The 24930-nt window shown below is 44.2% G+C and overlaps 1 protein-coding gene across 1 annotated transcript in view; it reads right to left on the minus strand.

Moving 5' to 3' along the window:
* Positions 1-24930, minus strand: part of LOC149435473 (beta-1,3-galactosyltransferase 2-like) — a 48997-nt gene that overhangs the window by 11964 nt on the left and 12103 nt on the right. The gene's annotated exons all lie outside the window — the stretch shown is intronic.

Raw genomic sequence — 24930 nt, forward strand, 5'->3', positions numbered from 1 at the left:
CTGCATCTCCCCTTACAGTATCATCAAGAATCTCACATTTAGGAAAAGAGAAAAAAAGAAGAGCAACGCACTTCCAATAGTATAAAATCCACATTAACTTTTATTAAAAAATCAAAAAACACTCACATAGATATAGAAATAGAGCTATGCATCCACAGACTTTCAGTACCGATTGGTACACTCCTACATGCATGATGACGTCACAACAGCCAGCTCTACTCACTGTTACTTTTTTAAGCGCTTCCCTACCGCCCTATAGCAGATCTACTATTACAGGGCATCAGGGCTGTGCAAAATCACAATATATATACGTGATTTTGCATTTCCAAGTAGGGGGCACTTGCGCACACACGTGCTGCCCTACCCGTGCCACCATTGGTGGCTACAGCTGTCAATCACCTGGCGATTGCTGAGGAACACTGACAGGGCAGAGGTCTGTATGTAAACAATACAGATCTCTCCCCTGTCAGCACTAGCATGCTGCTTTGCATTACTCTGCACTTGCAGCCTCGGCTGTCAATCACTGGCACCCGGCTGGTGATTACTCGCTGGCACCCGGCTGGTGATTACTTGCCAGTACCCGGTGATCGCCGAGTATCTGCGATGGGGGAGAGACCTGTGTATAAACAACACAGATTTCTCCCCTATCAGCTCCTGCACACTGCTTTGTATGGCTCTGCATATCAGAGCCATACAAAGCAGTGTGCTTACAGTGGAAAGCAGGGGAGAGGTCTGTATGTAAACAACACAGATCTCTCCCCTGTCAGCATGAACAGGCTGCTTTGTATTGCTCTGTATAGCAGAACAATACAAAGCAGCATGTCTACCTAGTAAATCACACACAGCACACTATGCAAAACATACACAGCACACAGTTAACCCTTTGATTGCCCCAGATGTTAACCCCTTCCTGCCTAGTGCCATTAGTACAGTGTCAGTGCTTTTTAATTAGCACTGATCACTGGGGATGTCAGTGACACCAAGTCAGTTTCCCCCAGTGTCAGAATGCCCCCCCTGCTGTCCCACTATAAGTCGCTGATTGCCACCATTACTAGTGAAAAAAAAAATTCCAGTATATATACCGCCATTTGTAAACTATATAACTTTCACGTAAACCAATTAATTTAAACGTATTGGGATTTTTTTTAGCAAAGACATGGAGCAGAGTACATTTTGGTCTAAATTCATGACGAAATGTGATTTTTTAAATTTTTTTACTGGACATGTTTTATAGCAAAAAGTAAAAAATATTGTTTTTTTTCTCAAAATTGTCGGTCTTTTTTTGTTTATAGCGCAAAAAATAAAGAACGTACAGGTAATCAAATACCATAGAAAGAAAGCTCTATTCATGGGGAAAAAGGTCGTAAATTTAATCTGGGTGCAGCGTTGTATGACCGTGCAATTGTCAGTTAAAGTAATGCAGCGCCGTAATGCAAAAAATGGCCTAGTCAGGAAGTGGGGGTGGGGGAGTCCTCTGGAGGGCAAATGGTTAATAAAAGTTACCATGGGTTTTATACTATTGGAAGTTCTTGGCCCTTCCTTTTTTCTCTTTTCCTATACTTGTGAGATTCTTGATGCGACTGTAAAGGGAGATGTGGTGGAAGTGGCTTTCGGAGATGACTACAACATCCAAGTGCATTTGGACCACTCAGTAAAAGGGGGTCATGGCTCTCTGGTAAGCCTGTTTGTATGGCACAATGGTGGAGTGGAGTTCCCATTGTTGGGCACATTTATATGAAGATCACATCATGTGTTTTTCACCACAAGAAGAAGTGTGGGAATATTGCATGAACTCATATATAAATATGAAATTGAAGAAAAACATTGATCTCTCAATCTGTCATGGCTGCCAGAGTAATGGTGGAATATTCCCTGATGGGGTCCTTTATAGCTATGGAAACCTCATAGGGGGATTGTGCACCACAAACTTCACCCTGAACAGAGTAATCACATTTGGATGTAAATTTACTTTTAACGCAGACTGAATGGCTCATTCACCCAATGCCAATCCGGGAGTGTTGAGTGTTGCATTAAAGCAGCCCATTCATTCGAATATGCTGGCAAAAAAATGAAAATATATGAAAAGTGAGTGCGCTGTACACTAAACAATCAGATACAATGACCAAACACAATTTATCCACAAAATGATAATATGACAAAAAGTATATTAGCAAAGTGCTATAAAAAGATCAATCCCAGAAGATGCCATTTTTGAAGAAACGCGTCAGAGGAGCTTTCTGTGATGTCACCACATTCTGGCCGCTGGTCTGACACCACGGGAATTTTAAATTTGTACACTGCCTTTATGCACCTTATCTATGTAAGTGTAATACTTTAATAAATCTTTTTCTGGTTTATCGGGTCGCGCTATGAAGTTTTCTTCTTCTGTTTTAAACCTTTCCTTACATGATGTGGAGAGCTGTTTAGTGTGATGAATCCGTCAAGGTGAACCTGCAGTTGTCCATTTATCTCCTTGATACGGCTAAAATGGGTGTCAGTGTTGGATCTAAACACCGTCTGCTTGTCTGATCTCTTGATTGGAGATCAATGTGACTGGTGAGAGGCTGATTTTTCTGTTGTGTCAAGCACTTGTGGACACCTATACACTTTTGTTGGAAGATTTTTCAGCACACAGCACTGGGTCACTTGATTTGGGACTTTTTTTTATTTTTTCACTATATGAATATGGACTTTTTATAACACTTTAGTAATATACTTTTTGTCATATTATCATTTTGTGGATATGTTGTGTTTGGTCATTGTATCCAGGGGCAGACTGGCAACTCATGGGGCCCCCGGGCAATAGGGGATCATGGGGCCCCTGTGTCCTTGCCCAAACTCAAAAAAGCCTATGAAAAAGGTACCAGGGGCATCTCATGGGGCCCCCTACTGACCCCGGGCCCTCGGGCAGTGGCCGAGTTTCCAAATGGTCAGCCCTCCCCTGATTGTTTAGTGTACAGCGCACTCACTTTTCATATGTTTTGCATTTTTCTGGTGTTCAAGGAAAGAGTAGCAGCAGTTCACTATATTTATTCACATATTTATTTATTCATTGTCATTCATTTTTTTTGGGTGTAGAGCAGGTTTTTCCTTTTTTACTTACACTCTAAAACAGGGGTGTCAAACTCTTTTTCTTCACGGGCCATATCAGCATTATGGTTGCCCTCAAAGGGACGGTTGTATCAGTAAGACTACATGTTCAGTGCACATCCCCCTCCCCATTACATCAGATGTCAAGAATCCCACACCCTCCCTAACATCACTGTGTACCTCCTTTGGGGGCAGAGCTGGAAAGAGGAAAGTGCAGGGTTTGGAGGAGGACCAGAGGAAGAGTGGAGTCAGTTACCAGAGTCCGTTGAATACTGAGACCAGGGGAGGCAGAGATGAGAGGGTGCTGCAGCTGCACATGAGAGGTGCAGGATTTGGCAGAGGAGTTCTATTCTCCTTTTTGCTGCAGACTGCTGAGAAAAGGTGGGGGCCAAGACAAGGGGGTACCTGCGGAAGAGGTGCAGGGGCCACATGAAATGGCCTGGAGGGCCAGATTCAGCCCGCGGGCCTTGTGTTTGACACCTGTGCTCTAAAAGAAGGAAAATGTCGCCCGAAGCATTATTGGCAAGGCATGTTTGTGTGAACAAGCCCTAAGAGATATTTTCCCATGGTATAACACCAATAGGTATTTTTTTTTTTTTAATCCAGGCCAATCCAGCAAGGAGACATCACAATTCAGAACGAGACATCTCCATATAGCAAAGAGACAACAAAATCCAGCAAAGAAGCAGCCTTATATAGCAAAGAGACGGCCCAATCCAGCAAAGAGACAGCCTAATCCAGCAAGGAGACATCCCCATCTAGCAAAGAGACATCCCAATCCACCCTCCCACACTTCAGCTACAGAGCGGGACTGTTTGGCTGTAGTACACACTGGATCAGTGCAGGGTTCAGTGCAGTCACCTTCTTCCCCTGTGTAGCTGTCACATTGTGCCGGCTGGTGTTAGGAGAGAGCCCACCATTGTCCCTTCAGTGCAGCTGTATCTCCTGCGGCCGGCACAGGAGTTGTGTGTCCCCAGCAGGTGCTTCCTGTGTGCCACTGGAGCCATCTCTCCTGCACCTTCTAGTTTGCTGGCAGTAGCCCTGCTTTAGGCATGGCTGCATAGCGGGAGGTGAGCAGCGGCCGTGGTCTGTGTTAGCCTTGTCTAGACCGTGGTCACCACTTACCTCCCACGGTGCAGCCCGGTCATCAAGAGGCTGCTCTTCTTAGGACACACAGCCTGGTGGCCCCTGCCTATCGGGCAAATGCCCGGTGTGCCTCTATGACCAGTACGGGCCTGAGCCTTGCTTATTTTCTTTGATGAAAGCACAGCTAGATTCATTGTTGTATATCAAAGTGGATCTGAACCCTATGTTATTGGGAATATTTAGAAATGTTAATTGTGCTTCAGAAATACCCTAAAATAGTACAGTTTTTCTGGAATTCCTTCTGAAAAATAGCATTATCTGTTGTGTGAGATCAAAGGCACTGCTGCCTCTGACTGCTAGTTTCAGGAGATTTAGTGATGTCGTTACTGTGCTGCTCACTGTTCTCTTTGCAGGAGGAGGAAGGAAGCAAAAACCCCACCTCTACCAAGATGGCCATCTCAACACAGGGACACAGTGAAAAATAAGCATGGTAAGTCAGTAATGGGGAAAGATTAGCTGTAGGGAGGCAACTGGAATAATCGATGACTATTTCTTTGCCCCGCCTGCCTTTTTTGGGCACAGACTCCAGAGTTAAAGTGTTACTAAACCCAGGACCCTGCATTCACTATATCTGGTCTCCCCGGACCCTGCATTCACTATATCTGGTCTCCCCGGACCCTGCATTCACTATATCTGGTCTCCCAGGACCCTGCATTCACTATATCTGGTCTCCCCGGACCCCGTATTCACTATATCTGGTCTCCCTGGACCCTGCATTCACTATATCTGGTCTCCCCTGACCCTGCATTCACTATATGTGGTCTCCCGGGACCCTGCATTCACTATATCTGGTCTCCCCGGACCCCGTATTCACTATATCTGGTCTCCCAGGACCCAGCATTCACTATATCTGGTCTCCCAGGACCCCGCATTCACTATATCTGGTCTCCCAGGACCCCGCATTCACTATATCTGGTCTCCCAGAACCCTGCATTCACTATATCTGGTCTCCCACAGTACACAGAACATGGAAGTGCAATTATTTTAGAAAATATAAACTGCTAAATACCTTTTTCTCATTAGCAGTTAGAGCAGCCTTGTGACTTTTACAGGTGTCAAGCAGAGCACATGTTAAAGCTTGTAGGAGGAGTTTTCATTCTGCTCTAGGAGGCTGCAGAATGAAAACTCCTCTAGGAGGCTGCAGGACCCCTGACCCTCTGTCTGGACAGTGCTGATTGGCCATGTGCTGATCATGCACCCTTCCAAAGAAAAAAAAAGACCTCTCTAGCAATACACACCAAACTGAGCATGTGCAGAGTTACTCCACATGATATGTCTTATCAAGAGATAAGAGGAGGGCACTGAAAGAAGGGGAAGATCAAAGAAGACAGGATCAAACAGCGTTTTTTACACAATACAGAGAATTAACCCCTTAGGTTGCACAGTGAGTATATCAAGCATGCTTTAGTGCATATACAGACTGATTTTACTGTTGTGGGTTTAGTAACACTTTCAGTTCTTCTTTAATAATTGCCTTGGGTCCTGATTCAGGTTATAAGTAGGGTTTTGAGGGACCTGAAAGGTGGGATATAATTTGCCTCATAGAGGGTATAGTATGAGTTCGTAAGGTTAATCCCAAGATATTCTAAGTGTGTGTGTGGGGCCAAGTAAAGTTGTCATTTAGTTTTAGTAAATTAACTTCCGCCATGGGAAGGGAAACATTAAGGGCCGAGGATTTGTCTTCATTAACTTTGAGGTCTGAAATGTTGGAGAATTTGGATAGAATGGAAAAAAAGGGTAGGTAAAGAGGTGTGTGGTTCGGTCAAAGTCAAAAGAAGGTCATCGGTGAACGCGCTAACTTTAAAGGTCTCATGAGCAAACGTGACTCCTCTGATGTCCGGAGTATTTCTTATAAGTTGCAGTAAGGGTTCCAGGGCTAGAACAAATTGTATTGGGGAGAGAGGACATCCCTCATGCGTTCCTCTGTGGATAGGGAAGGTGGGGAATTGTCTGGAAAGGTAACAAACCGTCGCAGAGGGGCCATGATAGAGAGCTTCTACCCAAGCTGTAAAGGTGGGTGGAAACCCCCATTTTTCTAGGGTGTAGTACACATATTCCCAGGAAAAGGATTCAAACGCTTTATGTAAGTCTAGACCAGGGGTCTGCAACCTTTAAGACATAAAGAGCCACTTGGACCCGTTTCCAAGAGGGAAAAAAAGACTGGGAGCCGCAAAACCATTGCAACATTTAAAACAAATCCGACACTGCATATATTGCAAAAAGCGCTCTGGTCATGAAGGGGGTTTAAGGGCCCAGTAAGCAAAGGGTTAACCAGGGCCACAGTGTATCGTCATAATCACAATCATAGCCTTAGGTCAGTGGTGGGCAACCTTTTCAACTGAGCCAAATCTCGCCAAAACCACGATTAAAATGTATTTTGAGAGCCACATTTTTAAAACTGAAAATACATCCCCCATATAGTAATTCATCCCCCATAGTAATTCATCCCCCCTATAGTAATTCATCCCCCATATAGTAATTCATCCCCCATAGTAATTCATCCCCCATATAGTAATTCATCCCCCATATAGTAATTCATCCCCCCTATAGTAATTCATCCCCCCTATAGTAATTCATCCCCCCTATAGTAATTCATTCCCATATTGTGTCAATTCACTTACCTGTACTCCGCGCGTTCCTCTCGCCGTGTTCCCGCGCAGTTCTGGTCTTCAGGGCGGACTGTGAGAGGAGAGGAGTTCGTCACGCTGCCCCGCCTACATCCTGACAGCCAATGTTTGCCACGCTCCGCGGGCCGGATTATAAGGTCCGCCGGGCCGTAGTTTGCCCATTGCTAGGCTAGCTGCAGAGTCCTGACTTTTGGGGCGGCCGCCCGAGAGGAGGGAGGGGAGCGGGCGCCCAGCACACAGAAGAGCTGCATTAACCTCCCTGGCGGTATGATTCCTTCCGATTTTTTGTGCTGAAAGCGGTACCATTTTTTCGCATGGAAATAGTTTTTTATTGTAGGCTGTAATTTTTAGGAAAATTTCCCCACAAATCATTATCACTCAATTCTGCAAGTGGTTCTGATTTACTATCGCTGTTCTCTAGCTGGTCTAAAACCGCTTTTGACCTAAAGGGACGCTTTTTGGACGTAATGGACTTTTCTAAGTTTCCAGGCAGAAAGAACAGACAAAATGCAGGCAGGGCGCCGGACAAAGCACTCGGGACAAAATGTATGTGAAATGGGATGAAACAGCAATGTTTTACTATGGAAAATTGAAAAAAAAAAAAAAAGACATTTTTTACATTTTTTAAATTTCCCGCCGCCGGCGGCGCCCGTACGTCCCGACGTCACGGGGACCGGAACACAGAAGCCGGATGCCGGCATCGGCCGGAGGAGATGGCCGGGGACGCTGCAGGGGACACATCGCGGGAACGAAGGACAAGGTAAGTGCTGCAGGGACCCCCAGAGCAGCGCCGCATGGTAAGCCCGAGTGTAGCTCGTGGTATAGAAATTCTACCACGAGCTACACTCGGGAAAACCGCCAGGGAGGTTAAAAGAGCCGCGGCTTGCCGACCACTGAGCTACGGCAACCCTATTGCCTGTCAACTGGTGGGCAGTGTGCTCCAGAGCCGCAGCAAAGGTGAAAAAGAGCCGCATGCGGCTCTGGAGCCGCGGGTTGCCGACACCCGGTCTAGACTCAAAATCATGCCAGGGGAGTTGTGCTGTTGTAGCAGATGAATCAGATGGATAACCTTATGGGTATTACCTGAGGTCTGTTGGAGGGGTACAAAGCCCCCTTTATCTCTATGAATAAGATGATGTAAAAAGAAGTTTATTTGAGTGGCGAGAATTTTTGCTAGGATTTTGAGATCTACATTTACACCGTGTTCCAAATTATTATGCAAATTCTATTTAAGTGTCAAAAAGATTAAATATTTTGTTTTTCAGTGTAACTCATGGATGGCATTGTGTGTCAGGGCTCTTTTGATCACTGAAAACAATCTCGGACACCTGTGATAATTAGATCGGCAGGTGAGCCCAATTTAAGGAAACACTACTGAAGGAGGGTGTTCCACATAATTAAGCAAAGCACCATTTTCAAGCAATATGGGGAAGAAAAAGGATCTCTCTGCTGCCGAAAAGAGTGAAATAGTTGAATGCCTTGGACAAGGTATGAAAACATTAGATATTTCACAAAAACTTAAGCGTGATCATCGCACTATTAAGAGATTTGTGGCTGATTCGCAGCACAGACGGGTTTGTGCAGATAAAGGCACATTGAGGAAGATTTCTGCCAGATCCATGCATCGAATCAAGAGAGCAGCTGCTAAAATACCATTACATAGCAGCAAACAGATATTTGAAGCTGCTGGTGTCTCTGGAGTCCCACGGACATCAAGGTGTAGAGTCCTCCAGAGTCTTGCAACTGTGCATAAACCTTCTATTCGGCCACCACTAACCAATGCTCACAAGCATAAACGGCTGCATTGGGCAGAAAAATACATGAAGACTCATTTTCAAACAGTCCTGTTCACTGATGAGTGCCGTGCAACCCTGGATGGTCCAGATGGATAGAGTAGTGGATGGTTGGTGGATGGCCACCCTGTTCCAACAAGGCTGCGATGTCAGCAAGGCGGTGGTGGAGTCATGTTTTGGGCTGGAATCATGGGAACAGAACTAGTCAGCCCCTTTAGGGGCCCTGAAGGTGTAAAGATGACCTCTGCAAAGTATGTGGAGTTTATGACTGACCACTTTCTTCCCTGGTACAGAAGGAAGAACTATGCTTTACGTAATAAAATCATCTTCATGCATGACAATGCACCATCTCATGCTGCAAACAATACCTCTGCATCAATGGCTGCTATGGGGATAAAAAGAGAGAAAGTCATGGTGTGGCCTCCATCCTCCCCTGACCTCAATCCTATTGAGAACCTTTGGAGCATCCTCAAGCAAAAGATCTATGAGGGTGGGAGGCAGTTTACATCCAAACACTAGTTCTGGGAGGCTATTCTGACATCTTGCAAACAAATTCAAGCAGAAACTGTCCAAAAACTCACAAGTTCAATGGATGCAAGACTTGTGAAGCTGCTATCAAATAAAGGGTCCCATGTTAAAATGTAACGTGACCTGTTAAAATGTTTAAAAAGTAAAAATTTTGTTAAAAGTTTGATTGAAATAGCTTTTGATTTCAGTAAATATGCTGCAAACACAGCAAATGACAATTTTCAGTTCTTTACAACCTATGAAGTGTTTTGAAACTTACTGTGCGGAATAATTTGGAACAGTGCATTGGAAGTGTTTTATGTTTAACAAAAATCCTGTTATCATTAGGAGGTTTGTTCAATCAAATGTGAATTGTACTCTTAATAGTTGATAACATGAGAATTATGCCGACTCTTATTTACATCAATTATTTAGGTAAATGAGAAAAATATAATTTGCATAATAATTTGGAACACGGTGTAATAGTGAAATAGGTCTAAAGTTGTGGGGATCTATGGGGTCTTTTCCTGGTTTGAGGATCATCCCTGTCTGGGTTGCCATGGATGACAGGTGAAGGTCAGAATGGGAGTGTAAGTGATTGAAGAAGTTGGTCAATGGGGGAGCCAAAAGGTCAGCAAATTTTTTATAGTATAGTGCTGAGAAACCACTCTATATTAACTTTTAAAAGGAAGAGGAATGATGTTACCTGTAATGGATATATTTCAGCATTTGTCTGGAAGTTTCTCCACTTTCTGTGGCTCCAGCTACAATGTAATGTGCCTTCTTAAGGGTTCATGTACACTGCAGCTGATAAACTGACGTTCAGGAGCTGTTCAGCGTTTTTTTCAGCAGCCCTTGAACTCTCCCTAATGTTTTCCTATGTGTCCATGTACACATCATTGTTCACAGTCGTTTACAGGCAGTTGAGTTTACAGTCGTTTTTTTTTAACGTATCAAACGTGCGTTCAGGAGTAGATTTTATCAGCGTTTCAAATGCCAAATGCTTGTAAACGTGATTAACCGCGTTTATAAGCGTTTGCGTTTTTGAAGAGTTTTTTAACTGTTCCATGTCCAGATGCTGTCCAGAGCCTTTTTTCATCATCAGAAATGCATGCAAAGCGTTTTCCATGTATTCAAATGGACCCGGTACACCAGCGCAGTCAGTTCCAGGTTTTGTGTGAAGGAAAAAATGGTAGAACATGCCGCATTATTCTCATGATGGGATCCATAGTGAATACAACCAGAAAAGACCGGTCATCTCAACACATACTGCTCTCTCTACTTCTGCTCTCTATATTCCTCTCAAAATGTCTGAAATAGTTAATTCTTTACTATTTTTCATTGCATTCTGGTTATTTGGGTGGGTTCCTGAGGTTATCTTTTAAAAACGCTTCTAAACACAAACGCAGATAAACGCGACTAAACTGACGTTTTTTAACCTACTTTTTCCAGCACTCAGTTTCCATCATTCAGATGAGTTTTCCAAACTCCCCGTGTACATGGAGCCCTTAGACAGATGCTTTCATGTCAAGCCGATAAAAGAGTCTCAGTGCTTCATACTGGCTGGAGTCTCCATGAGATCTGTGCATCAGCCAGGAAGGAATGCATTAGTCAGAGACATTCATGCTTTTTCTGTGAACACAATTATAATCCAATCTGGAGTTTTCTTTTATCAAATAGAATGTTATTTCTTAAAAAACCTCCAGTAAGCGCCATATCCATGTGAAATGGCCACACAGCATAACCTTAATGCAATTTCAGAAAAGACGAGCACTTTTTGTAGAAATCGCTGTATAAAGGGTCTACACCCTTTATACAACGATTGTGATACATGTAATATGTGTTTTAATACATGTGAAAGTATTAAAAAAAAATGATGACTTGTGCAGAAATGAATGGAAGAGGAAAAGAGGAGAGGATGCAATGTAAAGGTATTTCCCTTATCCTGCTTTGATTAAACCATGCTGTGAATCAGAGGATAGACAGGACTTTTTTAGGAATACGTGTCCTAAAACACGTATTCATTTCACTCCTGCGTGAAGAAAAAGATGAGCACAGTGGCTTAGGGCAGCACAGTAGCTAAATGGTTAGCACTTCTGCCTGGCAATACTAGGATTGTGGGTTTGAATCCCAACCACGGCACCACCTGCCTGGAGTTTGCATGTTGCCTGTGTGGGTTTCCTCCCACACTCCAAAGACATGCTGGTAGGTGAATTGGCTCCTGTCTAAAGTGGCCCTTGTATGTGTATGTATGAATGTGGGTTAGGGACCTTAGATTGTACACCCCTTGAGGGTTAGGGACTGATGTGAATGTACAATATATATGTAAAGCAATGCATAGAGTGCTATGTCAGTACCTGAAATAAATAAAATTATACCTGTAACCTTTAAGGTGTCTAGATTTTCTGTTAGACTGGAGTTCCCCTGGACATCAGACCAATCTGCAGAGAAGGGAATAAGAGTTGCAACTTCATCCCGAATACACCAATAAGTTACAATGATCATGCGACTGTGCAGCAAACAATGCCAAATGCTTGGAAGCAGCCGCCTGCCCCCCAGAGATAAATCTAGCATGGAACAGGAAAGCATTCAGCAATAAACTCCCATTTCTGCTTACAAGATTTCCATACCACGTGCACAAATATTACCGTAACTGTCAAATTCCAGCCCAGAGATAAAGCTATCATGTAGGAGCAAACTGAAAAATATGTAGCTTAAAGTGGACTTGAATGCAAAAAGTCAGGATTTGCTTTGTTTTAGGGAAGATTTAGAGATGTTAACCTCCCTAGCGGTCTGATTATGTCCGTATTTCTGTGCTCAAAGTGGTACTTTTTTTGCATGGAAATATGTAGTTTTTTTTATTGTAGGCTGTAATTTTTAGGAATAACTCACTGAAATCTGTCCGAACAAGAGTCTAGTAAACATCCCGGGTATGATAAAACTTGAAACACAAAATCATAAATTATAATATAATAAATAATTATAAAAAATAATATAATAATAATAAATTTAATTCAATAATATAATCAAACCAAAAACACTGAAATTTGAAATATAGCGCCAAGTTCGCACATCACTGAGCAAAGTCGCAAAATCGTTTTCAGTGTCTGATGAGGAATTTCCACGAATCATTATCACTCAATTCTGCAAGTGGTTCTGATTTACTATCGCTGTTCTCTAGCTGATCTAAAACCGCTTTTGACCTAAAGGGACGCTTTTTGGACGCCATGGACGTTTCTCAGTTTCCAGGCAGAAAAAACAGTAAAAATGCAGGCAGGGCACAGGACAAAGCACTCGGGACAAAATGTATGTGAAATGGTTTGATACAGTAATGGAATACTATCAGATTTTAGTGTATTGAGTGAATGTAACATTTTTTAATTTTTGAAATTCCTGCCAGTTCTGTCCCCCGTACGTCCCGACAACGCCGGGTAACGGAACCCAGAAGATGGATGCCGGCATCGGCCAGAAGACATTGCCGGGGACACTGCAGGGGGGACATCGCGGGAGCGCAGGACAAGGTAAGTGCTGGAGGGATCCCAGAGCAGTGCTGCAGTGTAATCCCGAGTGTAGCTCGGGGTTACCGCTTCTGATACTGAAAGTTATCCCTGAGCTACACTCGGGAATACCGCCAGGGGGGTTAATTGTGCCTAAGCAGTTTAACAGAATAGATGACTGGCCAAATAATCAGACAAGGAGTATCTGTAACTTGCAGGTTACTAAACTGGTTAGAAGCAATCATGCAAAACTGGCTTGGAATAGCAAAAGCATGCACACACTGCTTAATAAACAAGTGTATTTTGTTACAATTTATTTTTCAGATAAAAATTTCATTTTTGGAGATTCGGATGTATACAAATCTCTGAATGTGAGCGAATCCAAAAAAAAAAAAAATTAAATTAGCCAATGCATTTGTTTCCTTCAGGTGACATAACATGATGCAATAGTAGTTCGAGCCCATGGGGAATGTGTTCGATAATTTGGATTCGGATAACGAATGGACCCGAATTTCAATCCATTCGTTAATTTGGGTGCACATGATGCCAGTCAATATTGTCCAATCAGCTCATGCCATTTCTCTTGGTAAGTTGGAGTAGCATCACGAAAATATTGAACCCACCCGATTTAATGGTATATCGAATATATATAACAATCTTGCGGAAAAAAGTTTTCGAATCCACTCGGACAAACAATTATGTAAAACAAATGCTGAAGATATGAAACGAATTCCAAAAACAAATCAGTTCAACATAATGAATATGAAAAAACTAAATCCTTCAATGAAGGAATGCATCTGAAACAAATAGAAAATGTCTGGTGTGCACATGTCTATTGCTGAACAATACATACAGCTGCAAGAAAAAGTATTTGAACCCCTTCTGACAATTCTAATTTCTCAACTGCTCTTGATTGTATTATTATACAGGATTTATAATACAGGATTTATATAGCGCCGACAGTTTGCTCAGCGCTTTACATTATGGTGGGAGACAGTACACGAGACAGTACAGTAACAATACAATACAATACATGAGGGGATCGAGGGCCCTGCTCCTTGGAGCTTACAATCTAGGAGGGAGGGTATAGTGGTACAAGAGGTAATAACTGTGAGGGATGGACTGGTTGGAAGAGTAGAGGATTTCAGTATTAGCAGAGGGTGGGATAGGCTTCCCTGAAGAGGTGGGTTTTCAGAGTGCGCCTAAAAGTGAGCAGAGTAGGCGATAGTCTGATGGATTGGGGTAGGGAGTTCCAGAGGATTGTATGTCTTCAGGCAGTTCCTTTTTGCGAGACATGGTTCACATCAGCCGATGCTTCTTATAAACAGCAATTTTAAAATGATTACAATGTTTACGTAGCTCTAAACCACCCCTCCAAACATTTCATTAACCAATTCAATACCAGGCACTTTTACGCCCTTCCTGCCCAGGCCAATTTTCAGCTTTCAGTGTTGTCTCACTTGGAATGACAATTGCGCAGCCATGCAACACTGTACCTATAAAAAATTTTTATCATTTTTTTTTTCACACAAATAGAGCTTTCTTTTGGTGGTAGTTAATCACCACTGAATATAAGTGGAGCCTGTGCAGTGGACTGTATGAATGAACTGGCTACTGCTACCAATATCACAAATGTGTAATAAACAATTGTGTGAATACAAACGTAAGTAATTGCTACACTGCCTCTGATAAGTGAATGTGCCACCCTACGTGCATGATGGTGACCCACAAATATATGTGTACCTCTATACCATATGGACTTGAAAGTGTGCCCCTCCTTCCCAGGGTCTTCATACATCCCTGCAATTAGGGAAATTATATATATACCCTGCGTGCTTAAACCAACACATGTTAGCTTAGTGAAATGAAATGCAAATGGTAAAATAGTACTTTCTGAGATTAGTTTTGAACTTTCCTCCAGTTAGTTTTAGGTCATGTCCCTGTGTTCTTGATTTTGAATTTGTGTTGAAAATACTGCCCTCCTGAATATTATTCACCCCCATTGATGTATTTAAAGGTTTCAATCATGTCTCCCCTTTCACTTATTTCCTCCAGACTGGACATGATAAGTTCCTGAGGTCGCTCTTGTTATGTTTTATCCCTCATATCTTTCACCATTTTTCTTACCCGTCTCTGGACTTGTTCTATCTTATCAATATCTTTTTGTAAGTGAGGTCCCCAGAACAGGAAACAGTATTTTGTAAAGGAACCTGGACCTCCTTCCTCCTGCTGGTGACCCCTCTAGTGATATAAAGATCTATATAGGGGAATCGGGACCTCCTTCCTCCTTCTGGTGACCCCTCTAGTGATATAAAGATCTATATAGGGGAATCGGGACCTCCTTCCTCCTGCTGGTGACCCCTCTAGTGATATAAAGATCTATATAGGGGAATCGGGACCTCCTTCCTCCTTCTGGTGACCCCTCTAGTGATATAAAGATCTATATAGGGGAATCGGGACCTCCTTCCTCCTGCTGGTGTCCCCTCTAGTGATATAAAGATCTATATAGAGGAATCGGGACCTCCTTCCTCCTTCTGGTGACCCCTCTAGTGATATAAAGATCTATATAGAGGAATTGGGACCTCCTTCCTACTGCTGGTGACCCCTCTAGTGATATAAAGATCTATATAGAGGAATCGGGACCTCCTTCCTCCTGCTGGTGACCCCTCTAGTGATATAAAGATCTATATAGGAGAATCGAGACCTCCTTCCTCCTGCTGGTGACCCCTCTAGTGATATAAAGATCTATATAGGGGAATCGGGACCTCCTTCCTCCTGCTGGTGACCCCTCTAGTGATATAAAGATCTATATAGGGGAATCGGGACCTCCTTCCTCCTGCTGGTGACCCCTCTAGTGATATAAAGATCTATATAGAGGAATCGGGACCTCCTTCCTCCTTCTGGTGACTCCTCTAGTGATATAAAGATCTATATGGGAAATTGGGACCTCCTTCCTCCTGCTGGTGACCCCTCTAGTGATATAAAGATCTATATAGAGGAATCGGGACCTCCTTCCTCCTGCTGGTGACCCCTCCAGTGATATAAAGATCTATATAGAGGAATCGGGACCTCCTTCCTCCTGCTGGTGACTCCTCTAGTGATATAAAGATCTATATAGGGGAATCGGGACCTCCTTCCTCCTGCTGGTGACCCCTCCAGTGATGCATCCTAGAATTCTATTCGCTTTCCCCACTGCCTGGCCACACTGCTCATTTTGCAATCATCTGAAATAAGTACCCCCAAGTCCTTTTCCTCTGAAGTGCTGGCCAACACTGTACTCCCAATTTTGTACTCTCTCAAGGGATTCTTTATCCCTAGGTGCATTATTTTACATTTAGAAACATTGAACTGCAATTTCCACTTTTTTGACCAATCTTCCAGCAATGCCAAATCATGTTCCATGTCACATACACCTCCAGGGATACTACGCACCTTTGTGTCATCAGCAAAAAGACATACTTTACCCAACAAACCTTTAGTTATATCACTTACATATAGACTGAATAGAACAGGACCTAGTACAGAGCCTTGTGGTACACCACTAGTGACTGGTCTCTGTTCCGAGTGAACCCCATTTACAACCACACTCTGGTATCTATCCTTTAACCAGCTGCATATCCACTGAACCACCCAAGGCCAGGTCCTGGCTTGTACAACTTTTGTATTAGATCATTATGTGGAACTGTGTCACATGTCTTGCTGAAATCAAAATATGCTATGTCCACAGCACCACCCTGGTCAAAAACATTGGTAATATAGTCAAGGTATCCGATCAGATTAGTCTGACATGATCTGCCCTCAGTAAAGCCATGCTGCTTTGGATCCAGCAAGTTGTGTTTTTAAGTGATCAATGATCCTTCTTTTCAGGAGTGATTCCATTAACTGGACTACTACCAATGTTGAACTCACTGGCCTGTAATTGCTAGCTTCTACCTTGCTGCCCTTCTTGTGGATAGGTACAATATTAGCTGTCAGCCAGTCATGGGGAATTTCTCCTGTTAGAAGTGATTGATTAAAAAGATCAGTTAGCGGTCCAACAACTATACCTCAAAGCTCTCTTAGAACTCTGGGATGAATGTCATTAGGACCCATTGCTTTATTAATCGTTAGCCAGTTCTTCTGCTACCTCTGTCTCTGGAAATCCTAAAAATAAACCATCATTACTAGAACCAATATGGTTTCCCAACTTTTTATTGTTAGTATAATTTATTTCTGAGAATACTGAACAAAAGTAGTTAAGTGGTTTGATACATCCAGGTCTCCCTTAACATAAATGTTGTGCCCAGTTTTCATTTTAGTGATCTCATCGCATTTTTAATTTCTATCACTAATGTACCTAATAAAGGTTTTATCTCCTTTCTTAATAGATTTAGCAATTTCCTCCTCTTTCTGTGATTTGGCAGCACTGATAATGTGTTTTGCCTCCTTTTGTCTACTCTTATACTCTTCTCTGTCAGTTACACTTCCTGTTTTCTTGAATCTCCTATATGCTGATTTTTTATGAAGTTGTAGGGCTCTGTGAGCCTCAACTGAGGAACCACGGGACTCAAGAAAAGCATGAGAAACAGAGTGGGTTCGCGTAGTGGCCAGAGAGAGCAGTTTTTATTGGGTAGCTTGGGCGACAGTATGGTAACGAGCAATATTAGAAATATAGGAGCCACGTATTACCGCTTTAAAATGATTCTATGTAGTTCCCGTCACTGCAGAATATGCATTGGTTACCCAGTAATTAGTCATATCAGTTTGAATGGGTTCCTGAATTTGGCCGTGGAGATCCAGAGGGGGCTGAGCCTCCAGGACCGAAAAGAGGGCGTATGACCTAGCTGCAATTCCACCTGTAGCATACAGTGATCTGATATTGGTTGGGGAACATGTGAAATTGATTGCAACCAGGGTAGCATGTCAGGGGACACCAGAAGGTTGGTGACATGGAAGACTGACAGAAATACACCCTAACCTTGGGAAATCTCCATCGCCAAAGATCTACATAGTGAGTCACACCATTGCTGAAACAATTTTGACTCAGAGGAGAGAGGCTTCAACCAGTCCAAAGCTGGATCCAACACCAAATTGAAGTCTCCCATAATAATAGTAGCAAAACTAGATAATGTAGATAAGTGTACACTCAATTCGGTAAAGACTGCAGCCATAACCAGGGGGGAACATAGACCCCCTGCAAAATTAGTGATATACCATGAACTGTGCAAACTGTAATGACATATTGGCCCTTAGGGTCAACAATCATCTTATCACAAGAAAATGGGAGACCTTTGCAAATTATTAAAGATACTATACGGGCAACATTAGAATATGTAGAATGCCCATGTAAAACCCAGCGTTTCTTAAGTGCAAGAATGTTTGATCTTGGTAAATGGGTCTCCTGCAAACATAACACATGGGAATTGTGAGATTTAAGGAGCTCAAAAGCAGAGGCTTTTTCAAATTTGGAATTTAGTTCAGGAACATTCCAGGACAAGAACAACAGAGTGGACATTTGGTTAAGTTACAGTTATTGCAGATAGAGGGGCTTCAGGGCTCAGGGGGCCATCCACAGGCCCCATCATGGCTGCAGTATGAGAGGGAAGAAAGCGTATGTAAAACCCTGCTAGTTAGCTAGGGGGAGCTCTAGCTTTGTTAGATAGAGGCAGAGTAGCAGCCTGGGTGTAATAGCCAGGTGGTCAAATTGCGGTCAGAGCTGAGAGGCTCTGCAGACCAGCTCTCTGGGATTTTTCCTGCTCTAGAACTTTGGAGAAAGATCTAGAAGCAGTGGGCGGAGGTGAGGAGTGGCTGGTCTGTACTCTTAGAGGATCCTGGCCAATCCTCAACAGGAGGCTTGGCAAAGGGACCAGGAGAGCCTTTAAGAGTAACTGAGCCTGCTTGGGACTTCACTGGCTTCCTGAGAGAGGACCACCTATGTGGCAGGGAAGGAGCAGCCCAGCTAGTAGGCCTGGTAGCAGCCACCGGTCCACCAGAAATACAGGAGAACTGAGTAAACCTGCACCCCCTGGGCCAGATAGGGGAAGGATCACTCTGGTGGGAAATTAGATTAGTGACTACCTGGGACTGTCTTATTTTGAAGTGACAGGCACTAGATTCCCTGTTCAGAGAGTCCTCCAGGCAGCCAGATAGAGGAGTATCTGGGGTCTGGGATGGTACATCCGGAGAGCCTGGCTAGCCCTCAAAGAAGATAATTTTGCTGTAAAAAACTTGTATATAGTTCCAGGAAGTTGTCCTCAGTTTTGCAGTTCCATTGGGCATCCCGTGCACCCTTAACACTATCCCAGTTCAAATCCCCTAATAAAACTTTAAAACAAAGGCTCCATCCCGTCTTCTGCACCATTCTCACTGGGGGAGGTCTGGGAGAGCAGCGTCAGTGGGACCAAGGCGGCTGGTGAGGGCAGTGGGGAGGCATCTGGTGCTTCCCCAAACAGATCTGGAGTTGAGGCTGGGGAAGAACGTGGTGATGTGAAGCAGCGACCATTTTGGCATGAGCAGGTAGTAATGATCATCTTGGCTGGAGGCTGCTTGCAATGTCTGCCCATCCACCAAACTGCTGGTCATGGATGTGGTGCTGTTTGGAGGAGAGAGAATGCTGAGTTGCATCCAAAGAACACCATACCTACTGTGAAGCATGGGGGTGGCAACATCATGCTTTGGGGTTGTTTCTCCGCAAAGGGACCAGGACGACTGATTTATGTACATGACAGAGATTTTGAGTGCAAACCTCCTTCCATCAGCAAGGGCATTGAAGATGAAACGTGGCTGGGTCTTCCAATATGACAATGATCCCAAACATACCGCCCGGGCAACGAAGGAGTGGCTTCGTAAGAAGCATTTCAAGGTCCTGGAGTGGCCTAGCCAGTCTCCAGATCTCAACCCCATAGAAAACCTTTGGAGGGAGTTGAAAGTCCGTGTTGCCCAGCGACAGCCCCAAAACATCACTGCTCTAGAGGAGATCTGCATGGAGGAATGGGCCAACATACCAGCAACTGTGTGTGCCAACCTTGTGAAGACTTACAGGAAACGTTTGACCTCTGTCATTGCCAACAAAGGATATATAACAAAGTATTGAGATGAACTTTTGATATTGACCAAATACTTATTTTCCACCATAATTTGCAAATAAATTCTTTCCAAATCAGCCAATGTGATTGCCTGGATTTTTTTTTCTCATTTTGTCTCTCATAGTTGAGGTCTACCTATGATGCCAATTACAGGCCTCTCTCATCTTTTTAAGTGGGAGAACTTGCACAATTGGTGGCTGACTAAATACTTTTTTGCCCCACTGTACATCTCTTGGGAATGCCAGTCTATGGTCCACATGAAAATGGCGCCTGCGATCTTCGTGCATGCGCACTCTGGTGTGGATCGTCGACCATGACCTTATACCCATATTCACATTTATTTGTGAAATCAAGTTTACAGATATCATATCAAGCTTATATTACTTAGTTTCCTAACGTTTCACATTCTCACTCCTATGTGGAGATTAGGCTGTTGGCTCTTTCCTTGTTGTTATGATCCACGAAAAAAATGACGCCCGCGGTCCCGCGCATTGAGCGTGGATCATGAGCAAAATGGTACCTGCTTAATTGGCACGAGCGCCCATTTTCTATAAATAGATTCACATTGACGTCAGGCTGCTATGGCACACCCCTTTTGATAATGTACTTCTTGTACGAAACACGCTAAGGAGGATCCCTGCACGCCATGACGTCACGCCGCTGGATCACAGAGGTCCAGCGGCCATCTTTGAACCCAGCTACTTAGTGCACAGAGCAGCTTTATTCTGCATGTACCTGTATGTTTTTGAGGATTACATTGTCATTAATGCCAAATCCTTTGCCCATGGGAATTATCTACTAATGTGTGTTCATTTTTAATTTATTTTACAAATATATATATTAACAAATTAATTTTATGAGAAATACTACACTGTGGGCACCATTTTTTGCTCCACACCAAGCACTTAATCCCCCAGGATCCCCAGGTGATCATCTCAAGGCCCAGAGGAGAGAAATCTAAAGCAAACCCCCCACCGCAGCTAACCATTAAAGGGGATCTCTAGAAGTAATATTCCATCGCCCATATCGACGGAAGAGGTATCCACTCCAGTCTGCATCCTTTCCAGGACAGAGGGGTCCTTTTTCTTATCTGATATAAATGCTCATTATTATTGCGCCTCTGGTGAGTGTGCAATTTTACCATTTTCCCTGCACATTACCGGATCACGTGTGTCACTGAGAGAAGTGAAGACACTCAACCAACTAATTGTTATTCCTGCACCAACATCACTTCCAGCACTTATATTGGACATTTATTGATGCATTTGGCTGTTTACCTATAGTGTATGGTTGTGGGGACACATATCAATTACCGTATTTTTCGCTCCATAAGACGCACTTTTTTCTCCTCAAAAAAAGGGGGGGAAATGTCAGTGTATCTTATGGAGCGAATATAAAGCGGCCTGTCCAGTAATTCTGCCACCACCATGTCAGAATACCAGGCCGGCCGCTCAGCTGTTCTCTGCGGCAGGAACTCACCTGTTCCTTGGTCCAGCGCTGTAGTCTTCCCGCGCCGGCTTCTTCCCACCCCGGCATCTGTGACAGCCGGGTGCCCACTGCGCATGCGCAAGAAGCACTGCACTTTGTGAATGGTCCGGCATCTTCTGGGACACATGACAGGTCCCAGGAGACGACAGGGCCATTCACAAAGCGCAGCGCTTCTCACGCATGTGCAGTGGGCACCTGGCTGTCAAAGTATAGGAAGGAGAGCTCCGTGGAAGTGTCAAATTCAGGTACCTGCTCCCCCTCCCTCCCAAAAGGTCCGCAGTGTCTGGTCTTGCCCTGTACTGTCCGCAGTCTCTGGTCATCCCCTGTTCTGTCCGCAGTCTCTGGTCATCTGTACTGTCTGCAGTCTCTGGTCATCCCCTGTACTGTCCGCAGTCTCTGGTCATCTGTACTGTCCGCAGTCTCTGGTCATCCCCTGTACTGTCCGCAGTCTCTGGTCATCTCCTGTACTGTGTCTGCAGTCTCTGGTCATCTCCTGTACTGTGTCTGCAGTCTCTGGTCATCTCCTGTACCGTGTCCGCAGTCTCTGGTCATCTCCTGTACCGTGTCCGCAGTCTCTGGTCATCCCCTGTACTGTGTCCGCAGTCTCTGGTCATCTCCTGTACTATGTCTACAGTCTCTGGTCATCTCCTGTACTGTGTCTGCAGTCTCTGGTCATCTCCTGTACTGTGTCTGCAGTCTCTGGTCATCTCTTGTACTGTCTGCAGTCTCTGGTCATCTCCTGTACTGTGTCCGCAGTCTCTGGTCATCTCTTGTACTGTCTGCAGTCTCTGGTCATCTCCTGTACTATGTCCGCAGTCTCTGGTCATCTCCTGTACTGTGTCCGCAGTCTCTGGTCATCCCCTGTACTGTGTCCGCAGTCTCTGGTCATCTCCTGTACTGTGTCCGCAGTCTCTGGTCATCTCCTGTACTGTGTCTGCAGTCTCTGGTCATCTCCTGTACTGTGTCTGCAGTCTCTGGTCATCTCTTGTACTGTCTGCAGTCTCTGGTCATCTCCTGTACTGTGTCCGCAGTCTCTGGTCATCTCCTGTACTGTGTCCGCAGTCTCTGGTCATCCCCTGTACTGTGTCCGCAGTCTCTGGTCATCTCCTGTACTGTGTCCGCAGTCTCTGGTCATCTCCTGTACTGTGTCTGCAGTCTCTGGTCATCTCCTGTACTGTGTCTGCAGTCTCTGGTCATCTCTTGTACTGTCTGCAGTCTCTGGTCATCTCCTGTACTGTGTCCGCAGTCTCTGGTCATCTCCTGTACTGTGTCCGCAGTCTCTGGTCATCCCCTGTACTGTGTCCGCAGTCTCTGGTCATCTCCTGTACTGTGTCCGCAGTCTCTGGTCATCTCCTGTACTGTGTCTGCAGTCTCTGGTCATCTCCTGTACTGTGTCTGCAGTCTCTGGTCATCTCTTGTACTGTCTGCAGTCTCTGGTCATCTCCTGTACTGTGTCCGCAGTCTCTGGTCATCTCCTGTAGTAAGTCCGCAGTCTCTGGTCATCCCCTGTACTGTGTCCGCAGTCTCTGGTCATCTCCTGTACTGTGTCCGCAGTCTCTGATCATCCCCTGTACTGTGTCCGCAGTCTCTGGTCATCTCCTGTACCGTGTCCGCAGTCTCTGGTCATCTCCTGTACTGTGTCCGCAGTCTCTGGTCATCCCCTGTACTGTGTCCGCAGTCTCTGGTCATCTCCTGTACTGTGTCCGCAGTGTCTGGTCACTTCCTGTACTATGTCTACAGTCCATTGGTTCAGAATATTTTTTTTCTTGTTTTTCGTCTCTAAAAGCTAGGTGCGTCTTATGGTCAGGTGCGTCTTATGAAGTGAAAAATACGGTATTTCCCATTTGATACGGACATTATATAGATATTTATGTCACTATCCTGTTATGGTATGCTTTGCCAGCAATTTACCGTGAATTCTAACTTCAGGCATTTGCATCCTATATATTTTTAGATTTTATATAGTGCTGCACTACACATTTTATGTATACATTTTTTATGGTTTATCGTCTATTCTTAATGTGTATTTACATTTTAGATATCTGGGTCATATTTTATTCTACCGTTTAGCGCTACACTACAAGTTTTATGTTCATTTTTATAAGGTTATTGGTTTCCTTTTTAGTGTTCTAGCTGCTTTTCACCTTGAAGCAGGGGCGGACTGACAACTCATGGGGCCCCTGGGCAATAGGGGATCATGGGGCCCCTGTGTCCTTGCCCAAACTCAAAAAAGCCTATGAAAAAGGTACCAGGGGCATCTCATGGGGCCCCCTACTGACTTCGGGCCCTCGGGCAGTGCCCAAGTTTCCAAATGGTCAGTCCGCCCCTGCCCTGAAGCGCTCGCTGAACCCCACTTTTTACATTGAGTCATGGTACCTTGCTCACTTTGGTTTTACTCTTAAGCTCAAAAAGGATGCTCCCTATGCTTTCTAGCTCCTTCTTCTGCATTTCCCATTAAATAGATTAAAAGATCAACAGTGAAAATAGGAACCCCTTTTTTATGACTTGTGTGTAAGTTTAGAAACTCAATTACAGAGATATAATTAATCTCTCCAGCTTCTGTGAAAAACTGAAATATCAACTTTTGGAGGAATACATGTCCATGCAGGGTAAAGCAACCATTCTACTTTAGTGTCCTCCTCCCCAGCAGCATATACTCACCTTTTGTCAGGAATGGACTTGCCAGTGGTGGTGGGACTCACCTGCCTTGTGGGCTGCAGTACCAGGGTTGGCCAGTGGGTGCTCTCAGCAACCAGAGGCTCACTCCTGCAATGAGCCATCACCTGAGGCTGATTACAGCAGGTGTATTTAAGGAATGGCCAGGCCTGTGTTCAGGTCCTTAGTGTATGTTTCCCATGAGACCCTGTACCTGCTTCCTGCCTGATCCTGTTTCTGCTTTAATCCTGATTCTGCATGAATTCTGCCTGTCCTGACCTCGGCTATTCCTGACTAAGCTTCCTCCTGCTCCTTGTACCTTGCCTGCCCGTTTGCTACCGACCTGGCCTGCCCAACTACGTTTAGTATTGTTCTTATTGTTATCTGTTGGAGGTTTGGTTGCACTGTGTTTATGTTTAGTCTTGCACTGCATTTATGTATTGTTTAGTCTTTAATAAATTGTATTGTTTATACTATACCTGGAGCCTGTGTTTCCCTGTGTCAGTCCACACATTTCTGGTCACGCCCGGATCCCTAACACCTTTCCTTTTCTCCTATCTCCTTTTAACCATCAGGAGCAAAGCAAAAACATAGGCTGGACTTGACCAGTGCTATTACACATGCAGAAAGACAATCCTTAGCCTTGTGTAAGCTAAGGAGACCCAGAGCTTACACACGGCTTCTTTTCAGTGCTGGGACAAAGTTCTCTAGCAACCAAGGTGAAGATTTCAGTGTGAACCCTCAGCTGAGGTGGACAGGGCTTGGGAATCTTTATATATAGTGGCCACCCTGGTGCAGGGTGTAGAAATTGAGCCCGCTGTCTGCCATACCCACTTTGGTCCATTTGTCAAAATAGGATTTGGAGGGGGCGAAGTTTCGGGGTAGTTAAAATAGCGTGATTTGGTTATTTTGAGCATGGTAAACCAGCCATGTTTTCATTAACATACAAAAATTGTCTCTTCCATCTGAAAATTAAAGTAGCTTATAACGCATCAAAAGTGTATGTCCCTTTTCTAAAGGCAATACAATTGTGTTTTTAGTACAAAAGCATTTTCATTTTAAA

Source organism: Staurois parvus, unplaced genomic scaffold, assembly GCF_062004578.1.
Source record: "Staurois parvus isolate SC_StPar_1 unplaced genomic scaffold, SC_StPar_1.0 ptg001506l, whole genome shotgun sequence".
NCBI lineage: Eukaryota > Metazoa > Chordata > Amphibia > Anura > Ranidae > Staurois > Staurois parvus.